The 19,772-nt window shown below is 40.8% G+C and overlaps 1 pseudogene; it reads left to right on the top strand.

The window, feature by feature from the left end:
• Nucleotides 1-5,848: 5,848 nt before the first annotated feature.
• The window catches only part of LOC149158556 (uncharacterized), a 146,738-nt pseudogene continuing 132,814 nt past the window's right edge, over nucleotides 5,849-19,772 (top strand).

Genomic DNA, 19,772 nt, shown 5'->3' with positions numbered 1-19,772 from the left:
TTCAACTGGTGTGATGCTGTGTCGGCTAATATGAAGGGCAAGCTGACTAGGGAAAAGAACGGACAACTGAAGACCTTTGGATATGGGCCTCTAGTTGTGAGCTTTGCCTTAGAGAGAGTTCCGATGCTGATCCCTCAGCAACTCCCTATTGAAATCTTGGGTCCTCGGGAGCCAAAGCTGATACGATGGGTTACTGTGATGGCCCGACATCCTGACGAGGGCGCGGCGGTTGTTTGATTCCCTGATAGTTATTTTCACTGGTTAGAGGACCAGGTTTTTTCGATCCAGGACTTTCCGTATGCCGGAGTAGATTTTCGAGGTGATCCGGACATGGTTCTTCCACAGGGAGAACAATGGGATGACAGAGGTACTTTATTTTTCACAAGTTTTCAAATTATATATTTTTTTTTTGTTTTTTATATATATTGTCTCAAAACTGACAGTGAAAAATTTTCAAAATGCAGATGTTGGTCCACAGCGCCCAGCCAACCTCCGGCCTTTTGAGAGGAGACATCCAGTTGCACCGGTACCGGCCCCACAGGACGCGGCTGCAGAGTCACTAGCTGAGTTGGAGCAGGATCTAGAGCGTCTGACGGTGGATATACCTGAGACTACCATAGATGATATTCCTATCAGACTTCAGCGCTATGTAGTCATAGTCCCTGGACCGTTTAGGAGGTTTTTGTGTAAGGTAGCCCGTGCAGTGGTGTCGTATAGAGAGCACCACCAGTGATTGGCTAGTCACTTTTGTAGACACATATGACATTTTTGGCTTTTTGTACTTATCATTTTTGCCGATCATAAGGTGTTTTTCAACCTATGATCGAAGACGATGTATATTTTTTGACACACTCCTATCTATATATATATCACTATTACCGGCTTATCTTGTTTAACATATGTGATGAAATGTTTTTAAATTTACTTGCATGATTATTGTAAATGTCTGTCCAACATTCGAGAAGCAATTGCATCTGCTAATGTATTTAAAGACCTTGGAATATGATGATATTCAATATAATCAAATTCACGTTCCAAGAGACGCACTCTCAAAAATAACCTTAATAACACAGGATTTCTAATGGCATATACTCTATTAAGCTGTAATACAACAAGTTCAGAATCTAACCTCACTATCAAACGTCGAATTCCAAATGAAATAGATTCGGATAATAATTCAACCACTGCACTGTATTCTGCAATGTTGTTCGTTGTTTGACCGAGGCTTACCCCATGCATAGAAGCTAACTCGTCAGAGGGCGAATAGATAACCCAAGCTGCGGAAGAGATATTCCGTGTACTACGACAAGCACCATCAGCAAATCCAATGTATGTTTGGAGAGGCGTCGAAATCTGCAATATCAAGAGTAAAACCAAGATAAGCCAGAATAATGACGAAAAACACACTCTCTAAGCTAAGCACACTAACCAAACTAACAAACACACTAGCTAGAAAGAAGACCTAACCTAACTAAAAATTCTCCATACCCACCATTTAAGCATAATACCTCTTTAGGTAAAGTCCATTTCTGGGTTTACCCAAAGAGTCCCCATCAAAATCTACCAGCTCATAAGCCCCTTTTGCTAGCTTTCGCTTTACAATGTAGGGTCCATGCCACATAGGAACGAATTTTCCAGAACCTAGCTTATCGTTAGCTTGATCATATAATAGCACTAGGTCTCCCTCCGAAAAACTTCAAGGGGTCACATTTCTATCATACTGAGCTTTCATTCGCTTCGCGTGAGTCTCGATTTCCAATGCAGCGTCACGTCAAGTCTCATCTAATTTAGCTAAGTATAATAAACGTTTCTCCTCTTCGGAAGTAGCTGGAAGTAATTCGACAGCCATTAGCTTCCAACCCCCCTCCTTCTGGCCCAATGCCTGTATTTATAGTGCTCAAGAGGAAGTTAATTAGGTCCACCATCAATGGGATAATCCCCTCTTTGGATGGGATAGCTCCCTTATTGATGGGATAAGTTCCTCTTTGGTAGGGGTACATGAACCATCTAGAGGCGCTCAATACACGTCGAACAACCTTCTAGAATGCTCTAGAAATGACCACAAGTAACTTTTTAAAGATGAAACTTGCGCATTTTGACCTTTACAGGGGGACGCACCTGCCCCTTTACATACAGAGCGTCCAAAGACGCAGCTTTTGTGAACATTGGGTGCATACCCGCAGGTAAGGTTGAGAGAACCTGCGTACCCAGAGATAAATACATTTTATAAAGACTTTCTCTCTTTTTGGAGTTTGACATGGAGAGCAGAGGCATAAGACTTGCCTAAGAGGATAGCATGACTGTTGATAGAGCCATACTAACTGTAAATAGCCATGGTGACATTTTTTGGTGTAACACACTGAATATGCAGATATCGCTCCAACACTTCGAGAAGTGGGTGATTGACTTTGTAGGACAAATTCAGCCTCCAGGGAAGAAGACAGGTGCATGGTGCATCATCACCGTGAGTGAGTACTTAACCAGATGGGTGGAGGTGTAGCCTTTGAAGGACTATACGAGCATGACAGTAGCAAAATTCATATTTGAGTACATGCTGACAAGGTTTGGTTGTCCAAAAATTCTAATGAGCAATCATGGTACACACTTTCTCAATGATATGATCAGTGGGATGACAGAGGTTTACCATCAGAAGAGCACACCCTATCACCCGCAGGCTAATGGAATGGTAGAATATTTTAATAAGATATTGGAGAATGCACTAACAAAGGTTTGCAATTCTCAAAGGAATGACTGGGATGTGCACGTACCTGCGGTACTATGGGCTTATAGAATGACTTACAAGAAGTTGACTCGAAAAACGCCATTCAGACTAGTTTATGGCGTGGAAGTTGTGATGTCGATGGAGTACATTGTACCTAGTCTGTGCATAGTGGCATTCATAGGAATGGTGGATCGCAGAGCCTAGGAGGAGAGGCTCACACAGTTAACAGAGCTTGAAGAAGATAGATTTCTAGCTAGATTCCATCAAGAAGTTCAAAAGGAGCATGAAAAGGCATGGCATCATTGGCAGATCGAAATGCACACCATCAAGGTAAATGATTTAGTTCTACTATATGACAGCAAGTTTGATAAATTTCTAGGAAAATTTTGGATGCATTGGCTGGGGCCCTATGTCATCAAGGATATTAACGATGGTGGAGCAGTTCAGTTGGTAAAGTTGAATCGAGAACCATTCCCAGGGCGAGTGAATGGTAGCTGATTGAAGCCATACACCGGTGATGCGGCTAGATGAATACATGGTGGAAGCACATTCTTAGCGCTCTAGGAAGCTGAAAGGAGGCGTGGGACTATAAACTACACTACCCAGGTTTGGGAGTTGTGCAATTGGGGAACTGCGCGGAATGGAGGAATGTCATCGTGTTAGTAGAAATGTGTGGAAAGCTGCTCTATCCAAGAAGGGACCGCGCATGGAAGCTAGAAAGTGATTGTTATGGTCACTATTCATAACTTGACAGTGGGAAAATAGCTAAATGGAGCGGGGGGTGGCATTCAAGTTAGAAGTTAAGGGCAAGATCTATGAAAATCTGCCACCAATCTAGCATTAATGAATGAATTTTGGGGGGAAGGTTGGATTTGAATTCGAAAATTCCTATAAATTACAGGTGGTTGCCCAGCGAAAAACACTTGGCATTTTGAGAATTGAGGTGTTAAGCTCTTAGGAACTCATGAACCGTGATAACTTGAAGCTTTGATAAAAAGTTCACTGTTTGAGATGTTGCCAAAAGAGACGCAAGAGTTTTTGTCTAGTATTATGTCGGTGCCCATAGAAACTGTGTGTGCAGGAGAAGCAATGGTAGCTGAGGGAGCTGCCCCGAAGGTTGAGAGTGTCGAAGTACCAGAAGAGGTGCCTAAATCACCAAGGATGCCCAGGGCGAGGCCTATGTTGACCCAAGAAGGTTCAAAATCAGAGAAATATAAGCAGAAAGCACCACAACCAGTGCGCACACCACCTAAAAGGCACCCACAGAAGGAAAAGTCCACTGTGTAGGAGACAGGAAAACTAATCAACCTTAAACCTGAAGAGGATCTTGAGGAGATCCCTATGGATGAGGAAGATATTAACAGGGGGGCAGAGGATGTTGACTTTGATGGGTACGACCCTATCTCTAAGCTTCCCGAGTACATTCCTCCGCACATAGGAAAGACAAAGGTTCCAAAGGACATTGATGAAAACAAGGTCATGCTACATACATCCTTGGTGCTAGACAAAATTGCCTTTGAAGGACCGTGCCTGAGGCGTGTCCCCTTGTTAAAATTGGAACATTGGTATTTGGCTGATACAGAGCACTTTCCCCACTTAGACACAGATTAACTCATGCACAGTGTCTTCTATAAAGACTTTAGTGTGACCATGCTAGAGCCAAGAAAGTGGGTAAAATGGGTGGATAAGGCTATTCTGTTAAACATGTTGTGGGTACCGCATTACAACTACACACCCATAACCATGATAGTGATCAAGCAGCTGTTGTTCTTGGTGCATGATGGTTGCTTGTGGTTAGAGGAGCCGATATCGATCACTGACATGCTGATCCATAGGATCACGTAGTTGCTGCACGCAGAAGAAAATCTGGCCATGGTGTTTGGAGGAAATGCAGGTGAGCTCGACCTCACCGAAGCAATGAAGGATAAATTTAAGCTTGAAAATAATTCGCGTGGCTACTCCATCACTAGCATAACCAACCCTACAGTCAAGGTAGCTTCTCAGATCCTGGGAGGCAAGATTGTGCGGAAGTGTCGCGCAGATGAAGTGTCAGCACTACTAGTGTCTTTAGCAGCCTAATGCATAGAGGGTGTATATTTCAACTAGGCGTGCTATCTCTGCAGCGAGTTTCTTGCTAGCTGCAGAGAGGTGCAATATTAAAGCAAGATGTTTCACTATGCATGGTTGCTATCATGCATAGTGCTGGTAGCGTGGGAGTTACCAGAGGATAGTTAGTTTCCTCCAGTCATGTAGGACCTACTAAAAGCAGCGAAGTTCGCTTCACTCTAGGCTACGAAGGACCCCCAAAGGGTCAAGGACAACAAGGTATTTTGGATCTTGATGGAGATGAATATCCACATGGCCATCAACCACAAACTGTGGTTGTTGCCGACCGTTTATGATCAGCTAGCAGAGTATGTGGAGTTCAAGGTGGACTTCCACCAGGTCTCCATGCATGCACGGAAGGATCCTGAACAAAAGTGGTATGACCTTCCATACCTAGCCACAGACGATGCGATCACAATGGTCCTCGACCATTGGTCGACAGATTGGCGCACCGCTTCGGACTTGACAGTTGGGTCTAGCAAGTCTGCAGTGTAGCGAAAGAAGGAAGAGGCCAAGTGGAAGATGGAACAACTAGTAGAAAAGAGGAAGAAGGAGGTTGAGGATAAAGCTAGGGCAGAGTGCACTGTCAAAAAAAAAATAGAGGAAGAAGAGGAGTGCGACTTTAACAGGAGTCAGAAGTCGCCTTCCCCGGAAACAAAAGAGGAGGAGGAACAACAGATAGGGTAGGGAGGAGCACACCCAAAGACTACTCCATTCTAGATTAAGCACAACAGGGAATTAGAGAAAGTAGGGCTACGAAAGAAGTCCAAGGGTAGCAAGACTTCCCTCGACCCGATCACCTTGACAAAAGGTGATTTGAATGACATTGGTGATATGGTGAGGGATTCCACCACGGAAATGATACAACAGTTCGAGCAGCAGCAAAAGCAGGCCTTGGGCGCTATTCAGACAGGGACTCTATTTGAGCTGCAAATCTAGGCGTCACAGGTGCAGACCAGTGTGGGTCCAATTAGCACAGTGTCAACCAACTTGGCGCCTGGGACAGTTGAAGTAGCCAAAATGGTCCGCCCCTTGGACCCCCGATTTATCGCACTGCTAGATGGAGCGTTGATCACGGAAGCAGAAAATGATCAGGCCACTGTTCGTGCCCTCCAGAAGGTTGGGCTAGACTTGGCCACACTTCTAAGAGAATCCCTTCACACCCTGCATGATGGTGTGATCGCAGAACTTCGTGCTTAGGAACAACGAGCATTGAATGTCATCAGTGAGCAGAAGGTGAACGATGCCCAAATTTTTGTTGATAAGACTTCTGCCATTGAAATCTTAAGGCTATCACTGTGAAGGATGAGTGCACTACCAAGGTAGTGGTAGAGGCATGCAGTTCTGTCCCCGAGTTGGATATTTCTAAAGATGCACCAATGGATGAACAAATTTGGACGATCAATTCTGGAGTGCATGACGCAAGATTAGAGCTAGGAAAAGTTCAGTTGGTATTGAACCTTAAGATCATAGAACTTGTGTTGAGGGACCAACCCTCGACTCTGCTAGAGGTAAAGGAGCAGCACGAGGCCGATGTCAGAGATGCAGTAGCCATTGTAGATAACACAGTGAAGGAGTGCACAACGCTCTTTGAGTAGGTGCTTGAAGTGGTTGCCAATTTGTAGGAGGATCCCACCTTGAAAAGGTTGGAAATAGAGGCCCACGAGCTGCACTAGAGATATGATGAAGTCAAAGCGACGACGCGCACCATCACCCTTACGCAGAGGCTAGTAAAACTAGAGGAGGAAAAGGTGCTAAAGGAGCAAGTGGATGCAGCTCCACGCAAAGAGAGTGTCCTCAAGGCTAGAATAGGGCCTTAGCTTCATGAATCCTATGTGTTCATAGCCACCATCGAAAGAAAACTCGATAGTCTACAGGGAACGCAACAGAAGGTACATGTAGATGGCACAGGGTCAGCGACAGTGCAGTTGGTCTAACAGATGAAGGAGGCAGCAACACAGTTCACCACCGAAGTTGCAGTCGTATAGGTGGAGCTAGGAGGTCTTCATGACAAGATCTCCACACCAGTAGAGTGACTTGAGGGCGAGTCACCAGATTTGTGTTGGGGGTCTATTGGGAGTGGGTCCCCTGGGGTCAATTTTGGGGTTAAAAGCCCATGTTTTGTGTAAAGTCTCCACATTTTTTCATTGTGGAGCACAAATATTTCAAGAGTCAATAAAGGGTTTCTGCCCTTATTTTGTGTAAAAGCATGTCAGCTTTAGAGATTTACCCATGGTCCACGGATCATGGGAATGTATAAAAAGGGAGTCTTAGAGGTGTCTAAGATGGTTCAGTTCATAGTTGAGTCTTATTATGTTTTATGTATGGGTCTGTGAGAGCTAAGAGTGAAGAGTATTAGCGTAGGAGGAGGCTCTATAGCTAAGTGCGGAAAGGCCTAGGGTAGAAGTTCATAGTTGAGTGCACGGACCCCTGCAGTTGTGTGCGCAGGGTAGTTAGAGTCTGTACTGGGTATTTGAACCAATAATAAAGAGGAGTATTCTGAAATTACCTGTGTATTTTACTTCTGTTCATTGCATGCGATTATGTTATATACTAGGTTTATGTTTTAATGCCACTTTGATGAGAAAATCTATATGTTTCTCTGTTTTGTATGAACACAAGTAGAGATATATGTTTATGCGAAGATAACCGTAATACATGTTAAAGTAACCAATACTTAAGCGAATCTGGGTAGATATAGAAGTAAGAGTAATTACAGGGGTGCATAAGTGCCTCATCTATCTATTGAGGTCCCGCGAAGGACGACCAGAGACTTTCACGGAGGGCTTGAGGACAAATAATGGAATTACTTTGATGAGCCCTAAAGGACTTATCGATCTGCATGAAGGAAGGTTAGGGAAAATAACGGACATCACAACCATCTTAGGGTGCAAAAACTTGGTTCATGCATCCCCCCATACTCCTTCAGGTGAGACTTCAGTCCTTGCTCCACGGATTGATGCCGAAAGGGCCAGTAGCATAGGGATTTTCTTGGCTACTTAAATGCTGAACTTGGGTTAGGTCCCATCAAGCCAACAACTATCATATTTTCCTATAAAAAACATCTTGCTAGAAGCCACAAAGAGGGTTTTGAAAAAATCACCTGACGAAAATTTAAAATGGCCATAATTTGGTCAATATTGCTCAAAATCCTTATTATGACATGTTTTCGGAAATGGAACTACCATTCTTCATCTTCCCATGTGATAGAAAGCCCGATCTAGGCACTCTGGTATTTCAAATTTGCGCTGCAATTGTCCCACTGTCACAAAAAATTCTGAAAAAAAAAAGATGATTTTAAATCAACGATATCTCCCTCATCTGAACTCCGATTACACCAATTTCTTTTTTAAATTGGGTATTTTTCAAGAAGATATCGAATATGCATTTAGTTTCTCAAAATTCCCCACAAAAATGACAAAAATTAACTGGAGATCTTCCATCCACGAATTTTCGTCACAAAATTTCTGCAACACAACTAATTTTAAAATCAACGATATGTCCCTCATTCGGACTCCGATTCAGCTGATTTGTTTTATTAATTTGGGTATTTTTTTGCAAATAATCTAGATATTCAATTTTTTTTTGCAAATTTTGCACCAGAAGTTTTAGATCTGATTTGCAAACTCACTGCCCCAAAAACATTCTTGCAAAAATAAAAAAAATATCTCTCTGCTTGCCCAAGAAAGTGCTCTGATACCACTTGTAATAGAACTAGCCCAGAAATATATGATAATAGAAATATACCCAGAAATAACAAGAGATAATGAGATGAACTTCATATCTTTATTAATATGAAAACCCTTGAGGTAGGGTAACACCATACAATCACTCCTTAAGGAAGAAAAACACTCTACAAACCATATGCTTGCGAATACAATAATCCTTGACATATCTTAATGGGGAGTCTCTAGCCTCTATATATGTTTCATACATATAATACCATGGGTCTCTCAATACCATATATCTAATACCATGGGCTTATCACATTATTTCTAACTACTTTTGGTCACTTACATAATGCGGGTTAACCAATTTATTTATTAACTATGGCCCATCCCATTATTACATTATTCCCTTCGGTACCCCCCTTTGTACCCCATACTATCCCCCCTAGGTATACTACAACACCTAGCAGAATAGCCATAGTGAATGCGGCAGTCGTTAAAACCAAGGTGAAGGGGACAACACGTACACCACCCAACAGAGTAGTCCACACGAATGTGATGGTCATTATAACCAGAAAAGAAAGATGGTCTATCGAGTATCCCATAGAGTAGTCCATAAGGATGTGACAACGGTGATAGAAAATACACAAAGATTGTGTGTCTAGTATCTCGTGGAGTAGTCCACATGGATGAGATAGCAGTGATAAGAAATACAACAAACATTCAACAATGTAAGTACTAAAACAACAAAAATAGTTTAACTATCTTAGTGAAGGTTAAGCTGACATGCATTACAAATGTTTAAAGATTATTCTTACAAATATCTACAAAAGATGCGTGAAAATGTGTTGGCCTTAACATGCTTCTGAATTAAGAAAAAGTCCCAAGACACATCTGTACACCATATATCACTAGTCCCAGTAGTGGGACATTGGAGCCACTCCTTGCTCCTCAAAGAATAGACTATAGACTCTCAAGGCTATGTGGGAGGAGCCAAGGTGAAAATTCATTGCTCATACAATTTGAGGGGTATATATAGCCAAAGGTGATGCTTGACCCTTGTGACTATTGGACTACCACCATGACTGTTCAAATTTCAATGAATTTTCAATTGACATGACTATTCAACTTCTTGTGTACGTCCATTAGACTTCACTTTACATTATATTGAGTTACAATAGATATGGCCCATAGTGGTGATGTGGCCAAGACAGCTCATGACACAACTCGACATGAAATTGCTGGCATGTACTTGTTGATTGTGGTGTCTGTATCAAGCTATTACACTACTAAGTGATGGATGTACTCTTGGTGTGCTTTGTCTTCTCCTCCACATGGTATAGTGTTGTGGGGTCTTCAATTTTGCTGGTCTTTCATGATGGTTCAATGCATATGCTCCTTTTGCTTGTTTCCTAATGTGCTCGGTACATGTGTCCAACTGCAAGGAAATCTTCTAGCATGTGCGCTCCTTCTTCATTTGGTTCATCGTCTCGCCATGATCTATCAGTGTACCTATTCCTACAATTCACCCATGAAGGGATGACATCAAATCCAAAACCTCCTAGTCTAGAATGATGCATTGTTATCATGTTCCGGGTGACAGGTGTTTCAGGGAAAACTAGTGTCGATTCGAACTGCTAGTCCCACTAAGATGGGTAGCTATCTTAGAAACAAAAAATGAAAGCTTTTCAAGATTTCCTTTAAGTGTGATGGATGGAAGAGAAGAATAGAGGACTAAACAGGATCCTTTGCTTCGATCCTAGCTTGATTTCTCCTTTCCTTGATCAAATTTGCTACTCTTCTCCTAACTGTCCTGCTTTAAAGAGTACCTGTAGAGTCAAATTAATAGAAAACTATTAAAGCATCTCTATCTAAAACATCATAAACAATATGGAATCAGAAACACATTGACCATACAATTGCATTCATAAACAATAAGATTCACAAATACAAGATCATATGGAGGAAAACTCAAAGAACTTTATTAATAGTAATGTAAGAGAGGATTACAACCCATCTGTCTGATCCAACATCATCCTCCCAGTTGTAGAAGCCCTCTTCACCTCATGAACAAACAAATCACCCAACAATGCAATGTCTCTTCTCTACAAACCAACAACACTTCCTTACAAAATACAAAATTCCAGCCTCTAGATCTCTCAGCTGAGGGATCCATATATAGATGTCTTGCAAGGGTGTGATTCAGCTCTAGGTTTTTGATTAGTGTCATTCCACTGATAGTTCTTGGTTCTACTTGGAGATTTCATGATCTCTTACTCATCCGTGGGCGAATTGAGAGAAGCAAGTGTCACAGGAGAAGTTTCTCGAAGATTCCATGATCATCCACCTTGCAAAATTTCTCTGCCATTTGCCTATTCTCATTCATCGTACCCCACAGAAGGCCATTTTAGTATGCATCGCACTTGGCCAGTTAGGCAGTTAGTATCCATCGCACCTTGTCTATGGAGCAGCCTGTATGGTCCAGTTTTGGCCAGTTCTGAGTAGTGTTTCAGGTGGAACTTCTAAGAAATGATGTAATTAGCTGACCATGATCCTTTAGGGTATGAAGCAACACTTTTAGGGACTTAATGAGTCCTTAGTTTATGGACATATGAGTTTAGGTCTGCAGTGCCCAAATATGTCTATAACAGATGCCCCCTAAAGAATGAGGTCATAAATCTTCTGTTGTCGAGTGAAATGCTTTATTCATGAGGATCAAAGGTATTCGAAGTGAAAGGTGACCTGTATAAGATACAATACAATACATCACCATCATATTATTTTCATGATCTAGCTGAGGCCAGCATTCCCATGCTCAGCTTCCTAAATTCATTTTCATGTACATAGGACAGACAATCGTCTGCTCTTGTAGACTTGTGATTCTTCATATGAAGATTCATCTTCCCTGGCTAGATGACTATCTGTGCAGCTTCTGTGTACAATTTATGTCTTTATTTTCCTGAATATATCGCAGCCTGGATGGATGAAACTAGATCTAGAGTCTTGAAAACTCGTACAATCTTCACCCGATGTACAAGCCAATCGATGTGAAAAGATGCTCTGAAGTCGAACATGGAAATACATTTCCTGATTACGAGCCAATTATGTAAGTTATTAACAGACGTGAGAGGAATCAACGATAATGATGATGACCCTCAAGGTACTACAGTACAATTCGCATGGTGTGAATATATGAGTTGATGCCGAACACCATGCAAAGTCTTTCAATCAAAGGTCATTGATGTAAACCTGTCGCCGGAAGTGAGAAACTTGCCATTGAGGCATGCACGCTTCAAAGTACTGAAAGGGTTGTTTCTAAGTCAAATTCTTGGATAATGAGTTGATGTCGACAAGAAGTGACATGTCGTAGGAGGGCCTTGATGTATCCCACATCTACGACGAAAAACGGAGAAAATGATTTTTTTGGAGGTGAAAACGACCTAAAGATATGAGTTTCAGGAATGGCGGTCATGAAAAATGAGCGTGGATGTAATGTAGTGGATGAGGCGTTTGTTGGGTGGTGAATTTCCTAAATGAATTCTCTTGAACATATTGGCGACACTGACATGGACTGGTAGCAACCCAACTCAATCATGGTGATGGAGTGAAAGTTTCATGTTCAAGAGCGACTTGCTACCAATAGAGTTCTTCAATTTTTCTTCCCATTTTTCCCCAGTCATTGTTGGCTAGTACCTCTTTATTTTTGACGAGCTTGAGGAGGATAACATATGCTTGGTCTATAATTTTCCCTTCGGGAAAACCTGTCACTTTGTGTTTAGCGAGCCTACCATCAGTGAGACTCGTTCTTATCTGGATGGACAAGTTTATCACTATTGTTTTAACGAGTTTAATGACAAAGATAACTCAGTACTTTTCTTGTTTAGAGAGTTTGAAAACGGATGAAAAGGAGACTCCAACAATCATTTTTCGTGGCATAATCCCTTAAGTCCAAAAAAGTATAAAATAATATGAAAGGGATGACTTTTTGATAGTTTTAAGGAGTTGAAAGAGACAAGTGCTCGATATTTTTGTTTAATAATCCCTCAAGTCCAAAAAGATTAAAATATATGAGAGGGATAACGTTCCCCTTACTTTAACGAGCTGGGAAGGATAATAGCTCGACGATCTTTTTATATTTAATGAGTCTAAAAAGAGTTTAAAAGAGGCTCATTTTTTAGGAACGAGTGATATTTTTGGGTAGTAGCTAGTTCCAGGTAAGTTTGGTACTTCTCAAAACATGGCAATGTGAAGAGGGTGGTAATGAGAATCACTCGTCGCAGATGTTCCTCAAAAGGGTAAACAATCAAGTGGAAGTGTATGGTCGGCCGAATGAAATGGAGGTGATGGAAGGAAGACAACCAAGGTTCAAAAAGGGCAGATAGTAAAGCGATCACAAAATGTTATTTACTGGAGGAAGGTTTATTTTTTAATGAGCTTGAACCTTCTGCCAACATGTGCTCAGTGCAGGTTGATTTTTTAATGAGCTTGAACCTTCCAGGAACATTGCTCTTATTAGTCTTTTGATAATGTCTCTTGGTAGATTTATTTTTTAATGAGCTTGATCACTACTATAACATGTGCTCATGACCTTTTTATGTAAGCTAGAAATGACCGAGCTATGAGGTTAAAGGGTTAAGAACCTACAAACTAAGAAAAATCAAGGGTTTCTTTTCACTTGCATACAAAGGTTTGCATATCTCCAGGTCTTTCAGTAAAAGGAGAGTTTCTAGGTTATCAAATGGAAGTCCTTGCAGTTAGGCAGGATCGTTTCTGTTGGGAGACAAAAACTCTTCCTTTGCGATGTCCATCAAAATAGACAAAGGTGATTGTTGTGAGCTTCCAATCACATAACATACGAAGGTGAATGTTGTGAGCTTCCATTCACAATCATACAAAGGAAATAATCACGTCAGACTGATTACATAACCTATAGAGGAATGTTATTTGGTCCAAGTATTATGCCCTTTCAAGAAATTTCTCTTTTCCTCTGGGTTCGCCTGCTTGAGTAGACTAGGGTGCATGCCCCCTAATATTCATCACACTTGCCGAACTACTCATGGTAATTTGGTGGATGGGATGAAGATGGAAGAGACATTGTTGATGCGAAGAGGCCATTTAGGGATGATGGTTGATTTATAGCTGTGTTTGAACCAGGAAATGAAAGCTGGTCAACAAGCTGTACCAGTCTGCCTTCATGTGGAAAACACATCACTCGAAAGAATGTGGAGACAATGGCTTCCATGCTATATATATAATCACGTCCAAGGAGTAGATTGTAATCTAGTGGACCTTGGACTACCATCACGTTCAAATGAACAATTTTCTTTCTCAAAGTTATAGGCAACTTTGGAAGGATCCCTAGTGGTCGACTAGTTCCTTTGTTGAAGCCTGATAACTTTTTTTTTCCAGGCAAAAGCGATGGCGAACCAAGTGCTTTCCAAGCAGTTGAGGAAAGGATACTTAGCAAAGCCCCTTCATCTATGATTTTTCCGGACACGATCATTTTTTACACCTATACTATGATTTAGAAGGGTATATTAGATGGAAGGTGATGTTTCGCTACTTGGTTCTAGTCAAATAAAACAACCAGACTGCTCGGAGGAGGTACTGGATAAATGTCTGGATAAGTTTCATGAACTGGGGGGGGTCTCTTCCTATGGTGAAGGAATGGGTGGATTTCCCCCAAGTTCATTAGACTCTATATCGACAAAAAGAATTTGAATGGTGTCGTTCTCATCCTCTTTGGAAACTATATCATTTGAAGGTGGATTTTCTAAAAGCAAGACTGGGTCGACTGCCATCTCGACTAGTTGAATTTGATCCAGTATGGACTCAGAAGGTTCAATTTCAATGATAGGTGGTTCGATCGATAATTGAGTTATGTCAATCGGGTTTTCAACTAGCGAAGGACTTGGTAAGAGTTTCTTGTATCCAGGTGGAAGCTGCTGTGGTGAAGCAGGACGGTTATACAAAATGCTTTTGGCTTCATCCAAAAAAGGACAACGGTAAAGAGTGTGATCACCTTCACATAACCTACATGGAACTCTAACTTTTCCGTTCTATCGATTGAATTCGTTTTCACTAGTTGATGATGTGCTGTCAACCTGACTATCAGGGGTTGATGACACCGAATGGTGCAATCGGGGAGACCATTCTTTCAAGATCCGTGGGATGCAAGGGAAATCACTATGGTAATGGTTCTCCTTGCAAATTGCGCATGGAGCTTTTGGTTTGGAAATTTTAGTGTGCAGATTTTCACCAGACGATGCTTTGGTGTTCCCTTGTTTAGTTGGCTTCTTCTTCTTCTCTTTCCCTTTATTTTTCTTCTCAGTTACTTGGGTTTTAGTGTCACTAGTTTCACTAAGTGAAGAGGAAGAAGGGGAAGGAGAAATAAACAAAGTAGAAGGGGAAGGGGTAACTTCAGTATCATCTGGTTGCTAATTAGATTGTTGAGGAACTGTGGTGTTTTGAACGATAGAGGTCGAGAAAATCCATACTGGTAGGCTGATTATGATTCCTGGAAGGGACAATGTAGCCATGTATGGAGAACCAATATCTTCCCAAGAGGAGAAAGGACTAGGATTCCCTCCAAGGGGGATTCCTTGATTGGTAGACTCCATTATCTCAACCTCAGATCAGCATGGGAACAAGGATGTTATTCCGCTTAAAATAAGTTTTAAAGACACTTGACGTAACTTGCTTTTTCAATTTTTAAGATTCGAGAAAAAACTAAAGGTGACTCTAGTCGCTTTCAATTTTTAATGAGCCTGAAGTGACAAGTTCTTAGATGGACCTTTTCTTTTAAAGAGTCGAAAAGGAACGAAAGTGGTTGCTCTGGAAGTCTAACTAGAGGTTTTACCAAATCGATTGTAAAACTGCAAAATACACCTTGGTGATAAATGATAGAGAAATTACCAAGGACTTATGTATGACAGTCAATCTTCCAGAATGCTGCATTTAGTGCATTACGATTGATAGGGCGATAGACATGGCTTCCTAAGGATAAAGGATGATAGCCTATTGTGGTCTCCCAATATATACGCGATGGTACAGGGAGCACAAGTCTGTACTGGCACTTGTCGTATCAAATAGGAGGAATCGCCCAACCTATGATGAAAACGATATTTACCAGGTTTTACGACGCCGGAACACGTCTCTAGCCTAGACTTCTAGATGTGTTGCATTAGATTCCAAAGCATTTTTATATTCATTGAGGTTTACTTTATGGTTGATATTTCTTAGAAGTTTGTCTTTCAAGGTTCACCGCGTGATGTAGATGTGAAATTACTAAATGCAATATAAAATGATTAACAGTCATTTATGTTCTTTTAGCAATGAAAATCCTAGCTACAAAGGAAAGAAGATAACGATTTTTCTTTTAGTAGAGAGCATAGAGCACACACTAAATGCACTTTCTTAAATCAAAAAAAGTAGTCAAAATGTAGATGCACATGCATGTATTTGTTTTCTTCTTTCTTAATGTGTGAATGACAAAAAGAATGCTAAGTACAGATCTAAACTATTTTCTTTCAAAGTGACAGTACTAACAATTTTCTCTTTTCAAAATGAAAGCAAGACTAAGACGACACTTTTCGATTTTGAATATAAAACTATTTTTGACACTCGAAATACGAATAATTTCAAAATCAAGTACAATGACAAAAGTACAATCAACTATCTAGAAGAGGAAGACTTTACGAAACTCTTCTTTTGATTCAAAATGAAAATTACGACACTTGCATCAAAGACGATAGTTTGATTAGGCTACTTTTGACAAAGGAGGATTGCAAATGATCGAAAAATACAAAAAAACATTTACAATTCCTAACTAATGAAGGCTAAAATAATGTGAAGGAAGATGGTTACTGCAAGAAGGTACTGATCATGAACAAAAAACTACTGAATAAAGCTTAAAACAGAGAGAAAAACCAAATTTCAGAGAAGAAAACATAGTTTACTCAATCATTGCACCTGTAACTCAGGGAAACGGGGATGCATCTCACCTGCAACACATGGGAGGTGCGATGCATCCAGGTTTTACAGTTACAGACAGTGCGATGGGCTAGGGAGCGAAACTAAGCTTGGTTTGTGCTCAAAACTTGCAGCTAAGTTCAGTGATTTAGGCTGAGTAATGATGTACAGTAAACACAAAGCATAAGGGTAGGATTTGATGAGGTTATGAGCTACCAAAAGGCCACTTAAGATGCTTTGTAAGTCAGATGTTTAGTTCATAAACCAACCCGGATATTGACTGAAGCAGCATTTATCTACTTCGCAATTGCATAACAAAGGCGTTTCGAAGGCTAGCTAGCTTAACTTCAGGCTTTGTCTGTAGTTTATAAAGCAAACAATAAACAAACAAAACAAACTCATTGTTCCCCAGTGGAGTCACCATTTTGTTTCTGGGAAAACTAGTGTCGATTCAAACTACTAGTCCCACTAAGACAGGTAGCTATCTTAGAAACAAACAATGAAAGATTTTCAAGAGTTCCTTTAAGTGTGATAGATGGAAGAGAAGAATATAGGACCAACCTAGATCCTTCGCTTTGATCCTAGCTTGATTTCTCCTTTCCTTGATAGAATTTTCTACTCTTCTCCTGCTTGTCCCGCTTCAAAGAGTACCTGTAGAGTCAAAGTAACAACAAACTATCAAAGCATCTCTATCTAAAACATCATAAACAATATGGAATTAGAAACACATTGACCATACAATTGCATTCATCAACAATAAGATTCACAAATACAAGATCATATGGAGGAAAACTCAAAGAAATTTATTAATAGTAATGTAAGAGAGGATTACAACCTAGATGTCTGATCCAGTATCATCCTCCTAGTTGTAGAAGCCCTCTTCACCTCATGGACAAGCAAATCACCCAACAATGCAATGTCTCTTCTCCGCAAACCAACAACACTTCCTTACAAAATACAAAATTCCAGCCTCTAGATCTCTCAGCTGAGGGATCCATATATAGATGTCTTGCAAGGGTGCGAGTCAGCTCTGGGTTTTTTATTAGTGTCATTCCACTAATAGCTCTTGGTTCCACTTAGAGATTTCATGATCTCTTACTCATCCCTGGGTGAATTCAGAGAAGCAAGTGTCACATGAGAGGTTTCTGGAAGATTCCATGATCATCCACCTTTCCAACTGTCTCTCCCATTTGTCTATTCTCACTCATCGCACCCCACATAACACCATTTTAGTATGCATCGCACCTGGCCAATTAGGTAGTCAGTATGCATCGCACCTTGTCTATGGAGTAGCCTGTATGGTTCAGTTTTGGCTAGTTCTGAGTAGTTTTTCAGGTGAAACTTCTGGGAAATTATGTAATCAGTTGACCATGATCCTCTAGGGTATGAAGCAACACTTTTAGGGACTTAGGGAGTCCTTAGTTTATGGACATATGAGTTTGGGGTTGCAGTGCCCAAATATGTCTATAACAACAGGGAGGTAGGACAACTCACTGATCTTAAGAAATTTACCGGAGAGAGATAAATTATTACTGAGGTTTACCAAGATTTACAGATAGGAATAATAAAATAACCAACAAAAATACACATAAATATTATACACATAATATTTATCTAGGAAAACCCTAAATTTGGGGAAAAACCCAACCCAATGAAATTTCATTAGCCTTGGCCAAAACCTTGGCCAAGATGGCCAAGTGAGTCTTCATTGCTCACCTCCAGGCCATGCCTTACAATGAAGTCTTCCTAACCTTTTATGGGCTCCATTACATGCAATACCATGGGCAATAATACCATGGGTACACTATACCATGTGCCCAAACCATTGTTGTTTAACTAGGTCAACCTTGACTCAAACCCCAAGTCAATTTTACCTAACAATTCCCCCCTTAAACTTGACTTGGGGTTCCTTGACTAACTCCAGCCAAACCTGCTAAGTGAGACAACCCTGCTCACTCTAGCCCTTACCCCCCTCAAAGTTTTTACTCAGGGTATTGTTAACCCGACATCCCCCTATCACCTAGGTATAACCCAGACTTTACCGGTAATTACCCATGGGTACACATGTCTTACCAAGTCTTAAAACAACATGCCCATTTACATGCAATAAAATTTGTCTCCATTATAATATTATTTTTTTTACCCTTGTTTCTGTCTTTGTACATATGACATCAATGTCCATATAAGAAGAATCCATCTAGCAGATTACATGGGTCACCTGCCATTGTAACTACCAGTTATTGAGGCATTATTTTCAGGTACATGGTTCATCAATTAATTAATCTACATGCACATATCCTCCTTGTCCATTGAATCTCTCATGACCCAATAGTGTGCAACTTTGCTTCACAATCTATGGCTTTTGATTCAGATCTACAAGAAAAACTCAATTATCTCTTTATCTACCAGGCCAATACAAACCCTTGGCAACAGAAAACGTCCTTCTAAATCAAACTTAGCTCTGATACTAGTTGTTAAGAAACTTAATGAAGAGAGATAAATTATTACTAAGATTTACCGAGATTTATAGAGAGGAATAATAAACTAACCATCAGCAATACACATAAATATTACACACATAATATTTATCCAGGAAAACACCAAATTTGAGAAAACCCCAACCCAATGAAATTTCATTAGCCTTGGCCAAAACCCTAGCCAAGATGGCCAAGTGAGTCTTCACTACTCACCTCTAGGCCATGCCTTACAATGAAGTATTCCCAGCCTTTTATGGGCTCCAATACATGCCATAACATGGGTAATAATACCATGGGTACACTATATCATGTGCCCAAACCATTTTTGTTTAACCAGGTCAACATTGTCTCAAACCCCGAGTCAATTTTACCTAACAATTGAGACAACATAGAGCACAGCTCAGGTTGGAATGAGGAACTCTGGGAGCACAACCCGCACTGTTGAGAAAAATTGCGTAGTGACCACTGGGAGGAAAAATTGCGTAGTGAAGGACACTAGTGGTAGCTACAAGGTGGGACCTTGAGGGGCACTTCTGCGTAGTTCCTCAAGGGTAGGAAAGACATGACTGGAAGGAACCTGCTGTGCAGTTATGCGCAATTTTCAATAGAAAGGCATGACAGGGATGCAAGGGACTTGTTGAGCATGACTACACAATTTTGGAGAACAGTGCAGGATAGTCAGCAGAGGGTCTACTAGACATGACTGCACAGTTTCGAAGAATAGTGCAGGACAGGTAGCAGAGGGCTTGCTAGACATGTGTTCATAGTTTCTAAAGGTAGTGTAGAGAAATGTAGCAGAGGACCAGATGGATATGTCTGTGCAGGTTT

The sequence above is a fragment of the Pinus tabuliformis genome, chromosome 5_2, assembly GCF_031772625.1.
Source record: "Pinus tabuliformis cultivar Carrire ecotype Pingquan chromosome 5_2, CPIR1, whole genome shotgun sequence".
NCBI lineage: Eukaryota > Viridiplantae > Streptophyta > Pinopsida > Pinales > Pinaceae > Pinus > Pinus tabuliformis.
The sequence above is the reverse complement of the archived record's forward strand: the minus strand, read 5'-3'. Positions and strand labels throughout refer to the sequence as shown.